At 42.4% G+C, this 13477-nt stretch overlaps 1 pseudogene; it reads left to right on the forward strand.

Moving 5' to 3' along the window:
• The window catches only part of LOC120023451, a 127692-nt pseudogene extending 114787 nt beyond the window's left edge, over positions 1 to 12905 (forward strand).
• Positions 12906 to 13477: the final 572 nt, after the last annotated feature.

The raw sequence follows: 13477 nt of genomic DNA on the forward strand, positions 1-13477 counted from the left end.
TTGATTAAATTTACACAATTTAGCTCTGTCCCTCAGTCTACATGTAACGGGTTGTAAATCTGTGACAGGGTTGAGTTATTTACTTTATTTATGAATATTGCATCTAAACAAATTAATAATTGAATATACACTGCTCAAAAAAATAAAGGGAACACTTAAACAACACAATGTAACTCCAAGTCAATCACACTTCTGTGAAATCAAACTGTCCACTTAGGAAGCAACACTGATTGACAATAAATTTCACATGTTGTTGTGCAAATGGAACAGACAAAAGGTGGAAATGTTCGGCAATTAGCAAGACACCCCCAAAAAAGGAGTGATTCTGCAGGTGGTGACCACAGACCACTTCTCAGTTCCTATGCTTCCTGGCTGATGTTTTGGTCACTTTTGAATGCTGGCGGTGCTCTCACTCTAGTGGTAGCATGAGACGGAGTCTACAACCCACACAAGTGGCTCAGATAGTGCAGTTCATCCATGATGGCACATCAATGCGAGCTGTGGCAAAAAGGTTTGCTGTGTCTGTCAGCGTAGTGTCCAGAGCATGGAGGCGCTACCAGGTCACAGGCCAGTACATCAGGAGACGTGGAGGAGGCCGTAGGAGGGCAACAACCCAGCAGCAGGACCGCTACCTCCGCCTTTGTGCAAGGAGGTGCACTGCCAGCGCCCTGCAAAATGACCTCCAGCAGGCCACATATGTGCATGTGTCTGCTCAAACGGTCAGAAACAGACTCCATGAGGGTGGTATGAGGGCCCGACGTCCACAGGTGGGGGTTGTGCTTACAGCCCAACACCGTGCAGGACGTTTGGCATTTGCCAGAGAACACCAAGATTGGCAAATTCGCCACTGGCGCCCTGTGCTCTTCACAGATGAAAGCAGGTTCACACTGAGCACATGAGCACATGTGACAGACGTGACAGAGTCTGGAGACGCCGTGGAGAACGTTCTGCTGCCTGCAACATCCTCCAGCATGACCGGTTTGGCGATGGGTCAGTCATGGTGTGGGGTGGCATTTCTTTGTGGGGCCGCACAGCCCTCCATGTGCTCGCGAGAGGTAGCCTGACTGCCATTAGGTACCGTAATGAGATCCTCAGACCCCTTGTGAGACCATATGCTGAGACATGCACATTTGTGGCCTGCTGGAGGTCATTTTGCAGGGCTCTGGCAGTGCACCTCCTTGCACAAAGGCGGGGGTAGCGGTCCTGTTGCTGGGTTGTTGCCCTCCTACGGCCTCCTCCACATCTCCTGATGTACTGGCCTGTCTCCTGGTAGCGCCTCCATGCTCTGGACACTACGCTGACAGACACAGCAAACCTTTTTGCCACAGCTCGCATTGATGTGCCATCCTGGATGAACTGCACTACCTGAGACACTTGTGTGGGTTGTAGACTCTGTCTCATGCTACCACTAGAGTGAGAGCACCGCCAGCATTCAAAAGTGACCAAAACATCAGCCAGGAAGCATAGGAACTGAGAAGTGGTCTGTGGTCACCACCTGCAGAATCACTCCTTTTTTGGGGGTGTCTTGCTAATTGCCTATAATTTCCACCTTTTGTCTATTCCATTTGCACAACAGCATGTGAAATGTATTGTCAATCAGTGTTGCTTCCTAAGTGGACAGTTTGATTTCACAGAAGTGTGATTGACTTGGAGTTACATTGTGTTGTTTAAGTGTTCCCTTTATTTTTTTGAGCAGTGTATTATACATTATATATTGTTTATATTCACTTATGAAACATGCTGTAATGTGTTCCATGTGAACAGAAAATATGTTTTATGGCAGGTAGCCTGGTGGTAGGAGAGTTGGGCAAGACTCTTCAGTTGTTCCTTTAAGTTGCTCTGGATCCTAAATTACTCAATGATTATAGTGTATACATGTATATATTCTAAGAATCTTTGATTTAACGTTATTCCATTGAAACATCTAGGGAATGATGGCACCCACATCAGCAGCAGAACGACAAAGGCAGTGTCTAGCACGTCACAATGCTGACCCAGTAAAAAGGGAACAGTACTTTGAGAGGGAGAGATGGAAAAGGAATGTTGATTCAGGGGGAAAAAGAAAAGATAATTGATTTATTAAGTGAGACAGACCAGCATCAGAAGCGTAAACAGTGGAGAACAGCATACAAAAGAAGCAAGGAGAGGAAAGGAGCACTGAGGAACTTGACCACTAAGTCCACATCATGAACGTTGAAGAGAACGGCAGACAGGTTGGTGACTAAGGGCCGTGATATCAGTGATGCACAGGAGCTTTACAAAGGCCTCCATCAGACAAACACGTCAGTGAAGCTGTTCTGTGTGAAGAGTGCCGATGTTGAACGTGCGATGGAGATGATGCCAAGACCCATAAAAGCAGTGCCCTCCACCATGAGAATACACCAGGTCATCACCATGGCTCCTGGTGAGCTGATGTCTGGTGATGTCAGTAGCCTTTGTTCAACAAAGAAGGACCTAAACTGTACATGCTTTAATAACACACAGCACTTCAGTTTCAGGCAGAAGGTCCTGGCTGCTCCAGAACAGCCAGCCAATGAGGAAAATCCTTTTTTATCCAGGCATCACCCTCGGCACGGATGAAGTTAGTGTATAAGTGAAATATATACATCGCGTAGGACCAAACAGATTTTTCTGGAATTCTCGAGACGACTTCCACTAGTGTCAGTTTGATGAAGTCCTTGAGATGATTCCAGTCCTTGAGTCCTTGAGATGACCTCCCTACTCTTCTACATTTGCACACACTGTACATAGATTTTTCTATTGTGTTATTGACTGCACATTTGTTTATGTGTAACTCTGTGTTGTTGTTTTTGTCGCACTGCTTTGCTTTATCTTGGCCAGGTCACAGTTGTAAATGAGAACTTGTTCTCAATTGGCCTACCTGGTTAAATAAAGGTGAAATAAATACAAATAAATAAATACCATCATGAGGTTCTATAGTAGCGAGGATCTGACACCTCCGGAGGGCTTGATGGCTCAATCCACCAGAGGTATGGCTACAACATAGGCATTGTTCAAAGGCATCTCTGTTCAAGAGATCTGTAATGCAGCATGTTGTGGTGATGTACCTTCATGAGGTTCTACTGACTGGACATCACTACACATACGGTGAGTAGAGTGGGGACCTCTGAGGGATGATCCTGTCTAGACTTGGCATCAGAGAGTATATAAGCTCTATGGTAGTTGGTAGTTGACTAGGTTACCTTTCACACATGGAAGACAAATGTACTTAGATGTGAAGTCGGGAGAGACTATGGTCCTTATATAGGAGGTGGAGTCATCTGCTAGTAGCTGTTGCTTGACAGACGTTGTTTGATTGGATCTCCCTAGACTCCGCCCCTAATGAGGCTTATAATATCATAGAACAGGGGTTATGTTAGGTAACCTTAAGTTACAGGTCATACTATGCTAATTTATCTGTATTAAATGGCCCATAACTTTAACACTAGCAGAGATCCTGGTACTAATATACCCTTAAAGTATATTATGTTCAACAATATATATAAAAAATCGAAACATTTATATTTTCAATATTTATATTTTCTATATTAATAAATTCATGTAAGAAATGTATGAATGAAATCAAAATACAAATCAAATCAAATTTTAAGTGTCGACCTTACAGTGGAATGCTTACTTACAAGCCCTTAACCAACAATGCAGTTTTAAGAAAAATAAGTGTTATGTATAAAATACAAATAATTCATATTAAAGAGCAGCAGCAAAATAACAGTAGCGAGGCTGTATACAGGTATTACCGGTACAGAGTCAATGTGGAGGCTATATACAGGTATTACCGGTACAGAGTCAATGTGGAGGCTGTATACAGGAGGTACCGGTACAGATTCAATGTGGAGGCTGTATACAGGAGGTACCGGTACAGAGTCAACGTGCGGGGGCTGTATACAGGAGGCACTGGTACAGAGTCAATGTGGAGGCTATATACAGGTATTACCGGTACAGAGTCAATGTGGAGGCTGTATACAGGAGGTACCGGTACAGAGTCAATGTGGAGGCTATATACAGGAGGTACCGATACAGAGTCAATGTGCGGGGACACAGGTGAGTCGAGGAAAAATACTACTCCTATTACAGAGCAAGTGGTAAAGCTTCATATGACACCCATTGTTGGAGGACTGTAGCATCTAATGATGAAACATGTAGCATCTCCACAGAGGAGCTCTGTCATGATTGTAGCAGGTTTACTAACACGTTACTTATATTAGCTGTGTTGACTATGACGTTACTTTAGCTAATATGGTGACAACGATGCTGTGTGTAGCAGTTATGAAATGGTTTGGTTTGGTTTGGAAAGGTTTTTTCTCCTGGTCACCTACAGTTGATGTGTTATTCATTGACGTCCACAAGCGAAGGGAAAAGGAGAGCGAATTGACGTGAGAGGAAATACAACGTGGCAGTTGTGAAAGTGAACTGTGTTTACGCGTCATCAGGGGTGAATTCATTCAGCCCGTTCTGTTTTCAAACGTTTCTTAAACGGAACAAAACCGGGATAAACATACCTGAATGTGTCCAATAGAATCTCTATTTCAGCTAGATGCAGGCGAGAGTGTGCAAGGCAGTATTGAATGTGTCTGTCCATGTGTCACTGTCTGTCACCTCAAATGTTTTTCTCGACCAGTGTGCACCTACATTCTAAACTTTCATTCATAGGCCAGGTTGTAGCAACCTTATGATGGGTATAGGGGAAATGTTAGTATCATCTAGTAGCCTAAACCTATCGCTGTTACATTGAACAGGGTGAATGGAATATGAATGACAGTCATCTAATATGCTGTAATAGAAATAAGGCCATGAATAAACAAATCGTCCTGCCTCATCTTAAACGGCACTGACCGCCACTGTTTGGGTGGTGGACCATTCTTGGGAAACTGTTGAGCTGGAAAAACCCAGCAACTTTGCAGTTATTGACACAAACCGATGAGCCTGGCACCTACTACCATACCCCGTTCAAAGACACTTAAATATGTTGTCTTCCCCATTCACCCTCTGAATGGCACACATGCCCAATCCATGTCTCATGTCTCAAGGCTTAAAATTCCTTATTTAACCTGACTCCCCCCTTCATCTACACTGATTGAAGTGGATTTAACTAGTGACATCAATAAGGGATCATAGCTTTAGCCTGGATTCACCTGGTCAGTCTAAGTCATGGAAGGAGCAGGTGTTCAGGTGTTTTGTATACCCAGTGTATAGAACTACAGATATTCAAGTGCTATTTGCATGTGATGCATTTGCTCTATTGTTTACAGTATGATTTGTATCTTATAGAGCGTGACTTTAAGGGAAAAGTACCGTCACATCTAGATAAAAACGAATGTGATAAATGAACAGAGAAAATTTGCATTAAAACACTACCTATTCATAGATGTATTTATTCATCATCTACATATTCATATTAAGCTTCTACGTCTGTGTACAGGAACGTATTATTTGTAAGACGTAAGAGAAAATATATCAGCTTATTGTTAAATTATTATGACGTTCTTTCCAATACAAAAGTGTAATAACTGTTGTTTCCAAACTGCGTTACCCACTCCAGTCAGCAGATGGCGATTTGCATATTTCAGGTGATGCCTCTTGCGTGACGTATAATTTAGTGGACGAGACGTTTCTTCAGGAACAACAAGGCGCCTACTCTTTCAACCACCTCGGTAGCTTGCTAGCCAACATGAAACCGATAGATTGACGCTTTACACCGTGTTTGTGTACATTAGCTAATCTCAGTGTTTTGAACAGATTTCTGTTGACTTATCAACTGATGACCTTTAACCTAATTTGCTTGTTCAATTTGCAAACGTGTTAAAGATTGATACTGAGCCTAGCACTAGGCTAGTCGCTAATGCTAACTAACTAGCTAACATCCCCGACCATGAGCTCACTAAACTACTCCTCCCCTGCTAAAGAAGAGGGGGTCTGCTGTATGGAGAAAGAAGCTCTGGGACTGAACAATGTCGTGGAAGATGAGGGTGTTACAGTGAAAGAAGAGGAGGCTGTTACAGTGAAAGAAGAGGAGGCTGTTATAGTGAAAGAAGAGGAGGCTGTTATAGTGAAAGAAGAGGAGGCTGTTACAGTGAAAGAAGAGATAGAACCTTTTAGAAAAGAAGAGGATGCTATCTCAATAAAGGTGAAGGAGGAAGACGTTTTGGGAGTGAAAGAGGAGGAGACAGAATATCAGATTAACACCAGTGAGTACTGTCTGAAAAACAGTCACACACTATGCCGTTGTTGAACTAATGTAATGCAACACAAACAATATTTGACAAAATCATGATGAAAAAGGCCATTTTAGACATATTCATGCCTCGTGATTGTAATAGATACAGTCGGTTTGATGTTCTCGTTCACACAGGAGAGAGACATGACTATCGTGGATCCTCTGGGGAGCCTCAACAACATCCTGATGCTGACGAGGCAGAGAAGCGTCTCTCCAGATCAGAACACCAGATGGTACAGCTTAGTCTGGTCTCGCATACAGCTTGCTCTATCGGGGTCTGGGCTGTGTTTCTGTAAAGCACTTCATAACAACAGTGACATCAGCATCCATAATGATGTGTCTGTGTCCCCTCTTTATGGTTACCAGGACAACGCTAGCCCTTCCTCCCTCCTGGAGTCCCCATGTCGTGCCTCTCCCGGTAGCGCCTCACTGCTGGGTATGAAGAGGTTGTCTGTGCTGCTGGTGGACTGCAGGAAAACAACGGGGCTGAGTGGAACTGTGAGAGGAGGAGAAGAGAAGAAAGGATCAGATTTGACACATCAAAGTAAGTAGTTTAGTTTGAACAAATAAAATAGATCTGCCAACTGGTATCTGTTACCAGGACAACCAGCAGAGTTCTGTTAGTTGACAGGAAGATGGACTGGTGGATATGGATGTTGTGAATATCATAACACTGAAAAAGAATTCTGCCAATGAAAAGAGAGAAACCAATAGACCATATAAAACCTTGATGAACGTTAGTTTTAGAGAGAAAGTTTCAAGATAATCTGATGTAAGGTGCCTGTTTTACAAAAACTTTTCCTTAAAACATTATGGATGTTACATTGTCTGTCCCAGTCAACCCCCCTATCTTTACAAGACTGTAGAACAGGAAAACTAAACTCCAGACATTGGTCATTAATTAACTAATACTGGAGGAAAGCTGTGATCAGGCTGCCCACTCAAGAGAAAGCTTCAAACTGTAACCAGTGCCGTCAACCTGGTTCAGGTTATCAATCAACCTACCAGGGTAGTTACAAACAGTAGAGGAATGTAATCATCAACATGTTTTGGTCATATCTTTACTAATGCTGCAGAAATGTGTTTGAAAGCAGTATCCAGATCCATCAGATGTAGTGATCACAATATAGTAGCCATGTCTAGGAAAACCAAAGTTCCAAAGGCTGGGCCTAATATAATAGAAACAAAGATAAATGACTTGAAGAATGATTGTAAAAATCTTTGGAGCACCTTCAATTCAATTTTGGTTAAAAAAAAATCAACAATGACATGTCACCGGTGTTTTACCTTTATTTAACTAGGAAAGTCAGTTAAGAGCAAATTCTTATTTTCAATGACGGCCTAGGAACAGTGGGTTAACTGCCTTGTTCAGGGGCAGAACAACAGAGTTTTAGCTTGTCAGCTCGGGGATTCGATCCAGCAACCTTTTGGTTACTGGCCTAGCGCTCTAACCACTAGGCTACCTGCCGCCCCAGAGCTACCTGTCTAACAGAACACAGTGTTCTTTAATGGAAGCCTGTACAACAAAATCAAGGTAGAATCAGGAATTCCCCAGGGCAGCTGTTTGGCACCTGCTTGTTTCAATCTTTACCAACGACATGCCAACGACATTTGAGTAAAGCCAGTGTGTCTATGTATGCGGATGACTCAACACTGTACACGTCAGCTACCACGGCAACTGAAATGACAGCAACACTTAACAAAGAGCTGCAGTGCGTTTCAGAATGGGTGGCAAGGAATAGTTAGTTAGTCCTAAATATTTCAGATTACCTGAAATTACATGGCCTACTATGCTAATTCTGTAGCGGTATTGTTAGAGGGGGGTAAAGATAAAGATTTTGTTGGTGCGCCAGGCAGGTATTAACCCTAGTTATTAAAGTTAGTTATTACCTATTATAACATTATTATTATATATTATTAAAACCGAAAGGATGAGAGTAGAATAGATAGAGTAGCGCTTCCAGACACATTCTAAACATGATGGAGTCTTAAAGGAGGACTGTAACATCTAATGATGAAACATTATGGAGTCTTAAAGGAGGACTGTAGCATCTAATGATGAAACATTATGGAGTCTTAACGGAGGACTGTAGCATCTAATGATGAAACATGATGGAGTCTTAAAGGAGGACTGTAGCATCTAATGATTAATTACTATGGAGTCTGATGCTTTAAAGGAGAAGTTTACCCAAAATCCAGAAACTCCTTAGTGATTCCATACATTGAAACTAGTCCAGTGGAGTTTGCCCTCTCCCTCTCTCTCTCCCTGTAGTGCTGTACTGAAACAGCTGCAAAAACGTGACTCGTGACTTTGCTGGATGCGGGCCTCGCTCTGCTGTTTTGCCAGTTAATTTGTTATTTTATTACAGCTATGGCCTTTGTCTTTCACCTGGAGTTGTTTATTTATGTCTGAGAAAAAAACACTTTTCAACATAAAACATATACAAATAAACTCAGCAAAAAAATGTACGTATCTTTTTCAGGACCCTGTTTTACAAAGATTATTCATAAAAATACAAATAACGTCACAGATCTTCATTGTAAAGGGTTTAAACACTGTTTCCCATGCTTGTTCAATGAACCATGAACAATTAATGAACATGCACCTGTGGAACGGTCGTTAAGACACAAACAGCTTACAGACGGTAGGCAATTAAGGTCACAGTTATGAAAACTTAGGACTCGAAAGAGGCCTTTCTACTGACTCTGGAAAAACACAAAAAGAAAGATGCCCAGGGTCCCTGCTCATCTGCGTGAACGTGCCTTAGGCATGCTGCAAGGAGGCATGAGGTCTGCAGATGTGTCCAGGGCAATAAATTGCAATGTCCGTACTGTGAGACGCCTAAGACAGCGCTACAGGGAGACAAGTCGGACAGCTTATCGTCCTCGCAGTGGCAGACCACTTGTAACAACACCTGCACAGGATTGGTACATCCAAACATCACACCTACAGGTACCTACAGGATGGCAACAACAACTGCCCAAGTTACACCAGGAACGCACAATCCCTCCATCAGTGCTCAGACTGTCCACAATAGGCTGAGAGAGGCTGGACTGGGGGCTTGTAGGCCTGTTGAAAGGCAGGTCCTCACCAGACATCACCGGCAACAACGTCGCCTCTGGGCACAAACCCACCGTCACTGGACCAGACAAGACCGGCAAAAAGTGCTCTTCACTGACAAGTCGTGGTTTTGTCTCCAGGGGTGATGGTCGGATTCGCGTTTATCATCGAAGGAATGAGTGTTACACGAGGCCTGTACTCTGGAGCGGAATCGATTTGGAGGTGGAGGGGCCGTCATGGTCTGGGGCAGTGTGTCCCAGAATCATCGGACTGAGCTTGTTGTCATTGAAGGCAAACTCAACGCTGTGCATTACAGAGAAGACATCCTCCTCCCTGATGTGGTACCCTCCAGCATGATAATGCCGCCAGCCAGCATGATAATGCCGCCAGCCATACTGCTCGTTCTGTGCATGATTTCCTGCAAGACAGGAATGTTAGTGTTCTGCCATGGCCAGCGAAGAGCCCGGATCTCAATCCCATTGAGCACGTCTGGGACCTGTTTGATCGGAGCGTGAGGGCTAGGGCTAGGGCCATTCCCCCCAGAAATGTCTGGGAACTTGCAGGTGCCTTGGTGGAAGAGTGGGGTAACATCTCATAGCAAAAACTGGCAAATCTGGTGTAGTCCATGAGGAGGAGATGCACTGCAGTACTTAATGCAGCTGGTGGCCACACCAGATACTGACTGTTACTTTTGATTTGGACCCCCCCAATCCCCCCTTTGTTCAAGGACACATAATTCCATTTCTGTTAGTCACATGTGTGTGGAAATTGTTCAGTTTATCCTTTTCTCAATAGGGGGTGCTGTTTACACTTTGTCGATTTTTCGTTCCCAGATTAAACTGTCTCGTACTCAATTCTTGCTCGTACAATATGCATATTATTATTACTATTGGATAGAAAACACTCTCTAGTTTCTAAAACCGTTTGAATTATTTCTCTGAGTGAAACAGAACTCATTCTACAGCACACTTCCTGTCAAGAAGTGAGATTTCTGAAATTGAGGTCTCTGTTCCAGGGTCGGTTTATAAATTCCCTTATAAGCTATGGGGCTACATGCACTGCATACGCCTTCCCCTAGATGTCAGTAAGCGGTGAGACTTTGAATGGAGCGGATAGCACCATCTGGGGGAGTATAAAACCTCTTGGAACGGAAGTACCGACCTTTTCGACGAGGCGCCTGACGCATGAGGGACACCGGCATGGCGTCTTCAAAAGCTTTCGGTTTAGCAGTTCTATATCTCCGGCTCTGATTTAATTTGTTTTTTTTTGTCTTAACCTCATAAGGTAGTTAATTTAAACCGACTTATAGCAGTTTATAGCAGTTTATTGCGATTTTCTGGAGTTTCTTTGTCAGGCATTATCACGAGTTGGGCACCTCTCCGGTACATCGGCGTTAGCAGCTAATTTCTACAGGAGTAGAGGACATCTTTCAACCAAATGACGATTGTTCTGGACAAAGGACCACTTGCCCAAGATTCTGATGGAAGATCATCCAAAAGTAAGAGCTATTTATGATGTTAATTCGTATATCTGTGGAAAGATGTAAAATTATTAGTCCGCCATTGATTTAGGCATGGTCTCGCTGTAACGCACGCTGAATGTCGAGTAACGTTAATTTTAAAAATCTAACACAGCGGTTGCATTAAGAACTAATGTGTCTTTCATTTGCTGTCCAACCTGTATTTTTTAGTCAAGTTTACGATTAGTTATCGATTAGATTAGGTACCTCTCCAAGATGGCGCCGGCCAGATTGCCTGAAATGTTGCTACTAATCACATTGTATAACCACGATTTGTGCTGCTAAATATGCACATTTTCGAACAAAACCTATATGCATTGTGTAATATGATGTTACAGGACTGTCATCTGATGAAGTATATCAAGGTTAGTCAAAAATTATATATCTTTTGCTGGATTGTTACGATCGCTAACCTTTGCTGCTGGTAAATTGCTTGTGTTTCTGGCTATTGTGGTAAGCTAATATAATGCTATATTGTGTTTTCGCTGTAAAACACTTTAAAAATCTGAAATATTGGCTGGATTCACAAGATGTTGGTCTTTCATTTGCTGTATGCTGTGTATTTTTCAGAAATGTTTTATGATGACTATTTAGGTATTTGACGTTGGTCTCTGTAATTATTCTGGCTGCTTCGGCGCTATTTCAGATTGCAGCTGCAATGTAGAACTGTGATTTATACCTGAAATATGCAAATTTTTCTAAAAAAACATATGCTATACAATAAATATGTTATCAGACTGTCATCTGAGGAAGTTGTTTCTTGGTTAATGGCTATATATATCTTTATTTGGTCGAAATTGTGATAGCTACCTATGCAGGAAAAAAATGGTGGAAAAAAAAGTTGTGTCTTTTGCTATCGTGGTTAGCTAATAGATTTACATATTGTGTCTTCCCTGTAAAACATTTTAAAAATCAGAAATGATGGCTGGATTCACAAGATGTGTATCTTTCATCTGGTGTCTTGGACTTGTGATTTAATGATATTTAGATGCTAGTATTTACTTGTGACGCTATGCTAGGCTATGCTAGTCAGCTTTTTTACTGTGGGGGGTGCTCCCGGATCCGGGATGGTGTGCAAGTAGAAGTTAAGGAAGTGTGTAGGTCGCATTCTGTATCATACAGCTATGAAAGTTATATATTTAGAACCACCTGCTCGATTGGAATCCAGCGACGTCTGTGTTCTAGTGTCCTAGAACTGTTTAGTTTTTTGTGTTCTGACTTGTAAAATAAGTAATGTAAACATATCAGTAATTACCAGGATGCTCTACATTTATTTTAAAATCACACTAAGATTGTTAAAACTGGCCTCAGGTTATTGAGGGATCTGATTTGCCCTCATAGCAAGGTTGATTTATCATGTGGAGGTTTCATTCGTGTCTCTATTTTTAAAAACCACACTGTCTTTGGCAGGAGAAAGACCAGACTCAGAGGAACCAGAGCCAGGGACGTCCAAACCAGCAAGAAGATACCAGTGCTCCCACTGTGGAAAGGGTTGTAACCGATTATGGGACCTGAAACAACATGAGAGAATACACACAGGGGAGAAGCCTTACCACTGCTCCCAGTGTGGAAAGGGTTTTAATCAGTCAGGGGACCTGGAACGACATGAGAGAATACACACGGGTGAGAAGCCTTACCACTGCCCCCAGTGTGAAAAGAGTTTTAGCCGTAAAAGCTCCCTGAAAAAACATGAGAGAATTCACACAGGGGAGAAGCCTTAACACTACTCCCAGTGTGGAAAGAGTTTTACCCAGTTAGGAAGTTTGAAAGAACACATGGGACTGCACACAGGGGAGAAGCCTTACAAATGCTCAAACTGTGGAAAGACATATTACTCATCACAGTCACTTAACCATCATGTGCGAATCCACACAGGAGAGAATAATTACTTCTCCTTGTGTGTATATTGCTATTTCACATCACATTAACTGACAATTCGTTATGGTCTTATAATGTTGACTGAGAATGTGTTTACTTGTTTATACCATATGAAATTTAATTGTACAAAGTATACTCAAACATATGTTTTTATTAAGAAACATGAATTGAATATTGAGTATGTTAGTTTGAATATAGATTAAATCAGATTCCGTGTGTTTAAATTGTCATTTTTTAAACTCTGTGTGTGTTTATCTGGGTGTCTTTCCTCCAGCACTACAGATAATCAAGTGATATTTGGATGTGATGCATTTGTTCCGTTGTTTACATTTCAAGTTTCAAATCAAGTTTATTTTATATAGCCCTTCGTACATCAGCTAATATCTCAAAGTGCTGTACAGAAACCCAGCCTAAAACCCCAAACAGCAAGCAATGCAGGTGTAGAAGCACGGTGGCTAGGAAAAACTCCCTAGAAAGGCCACAACCTAGGAAGAAACCTAGAGAGGAACCAGGCTATGAGGGGTGGCCAGTCTTCTTCTGGCTGTGCCGGGTGGAGATTATAACAGAACATGGCCAAGATGTTCAAAATGTTCATAAGTGACAAGCATGGTCAAATAATAATCAGGAATAAATGTCAGTTGGCTTTTCATAGCCGATCATTTAGAGTTGAAAACAGCAGGTCTGGGACAGGTAGGGGTTCCATAACCGCAGGCAGAACAGTTGAAACTGGAATAGCAGCAAGGCCAGGTGGACTGGGGACAGCAAGGAGTCATCATGCCCGGTA

Source organism: Salvelinus namaycush, chromosome 2 (assembly GCF_016432855.1).
Source record: "Salvelinus namaycush isolate Seneca chromosome 2, SaNama_1.0, whole genome shotgun sequence".
Lineage (NCBI taxonomy): Eukaryota > Metazoa > Chordata > Actinopteri > Salmoniformes > Salmonidae > Salvelinus > Salvelinus namaycush.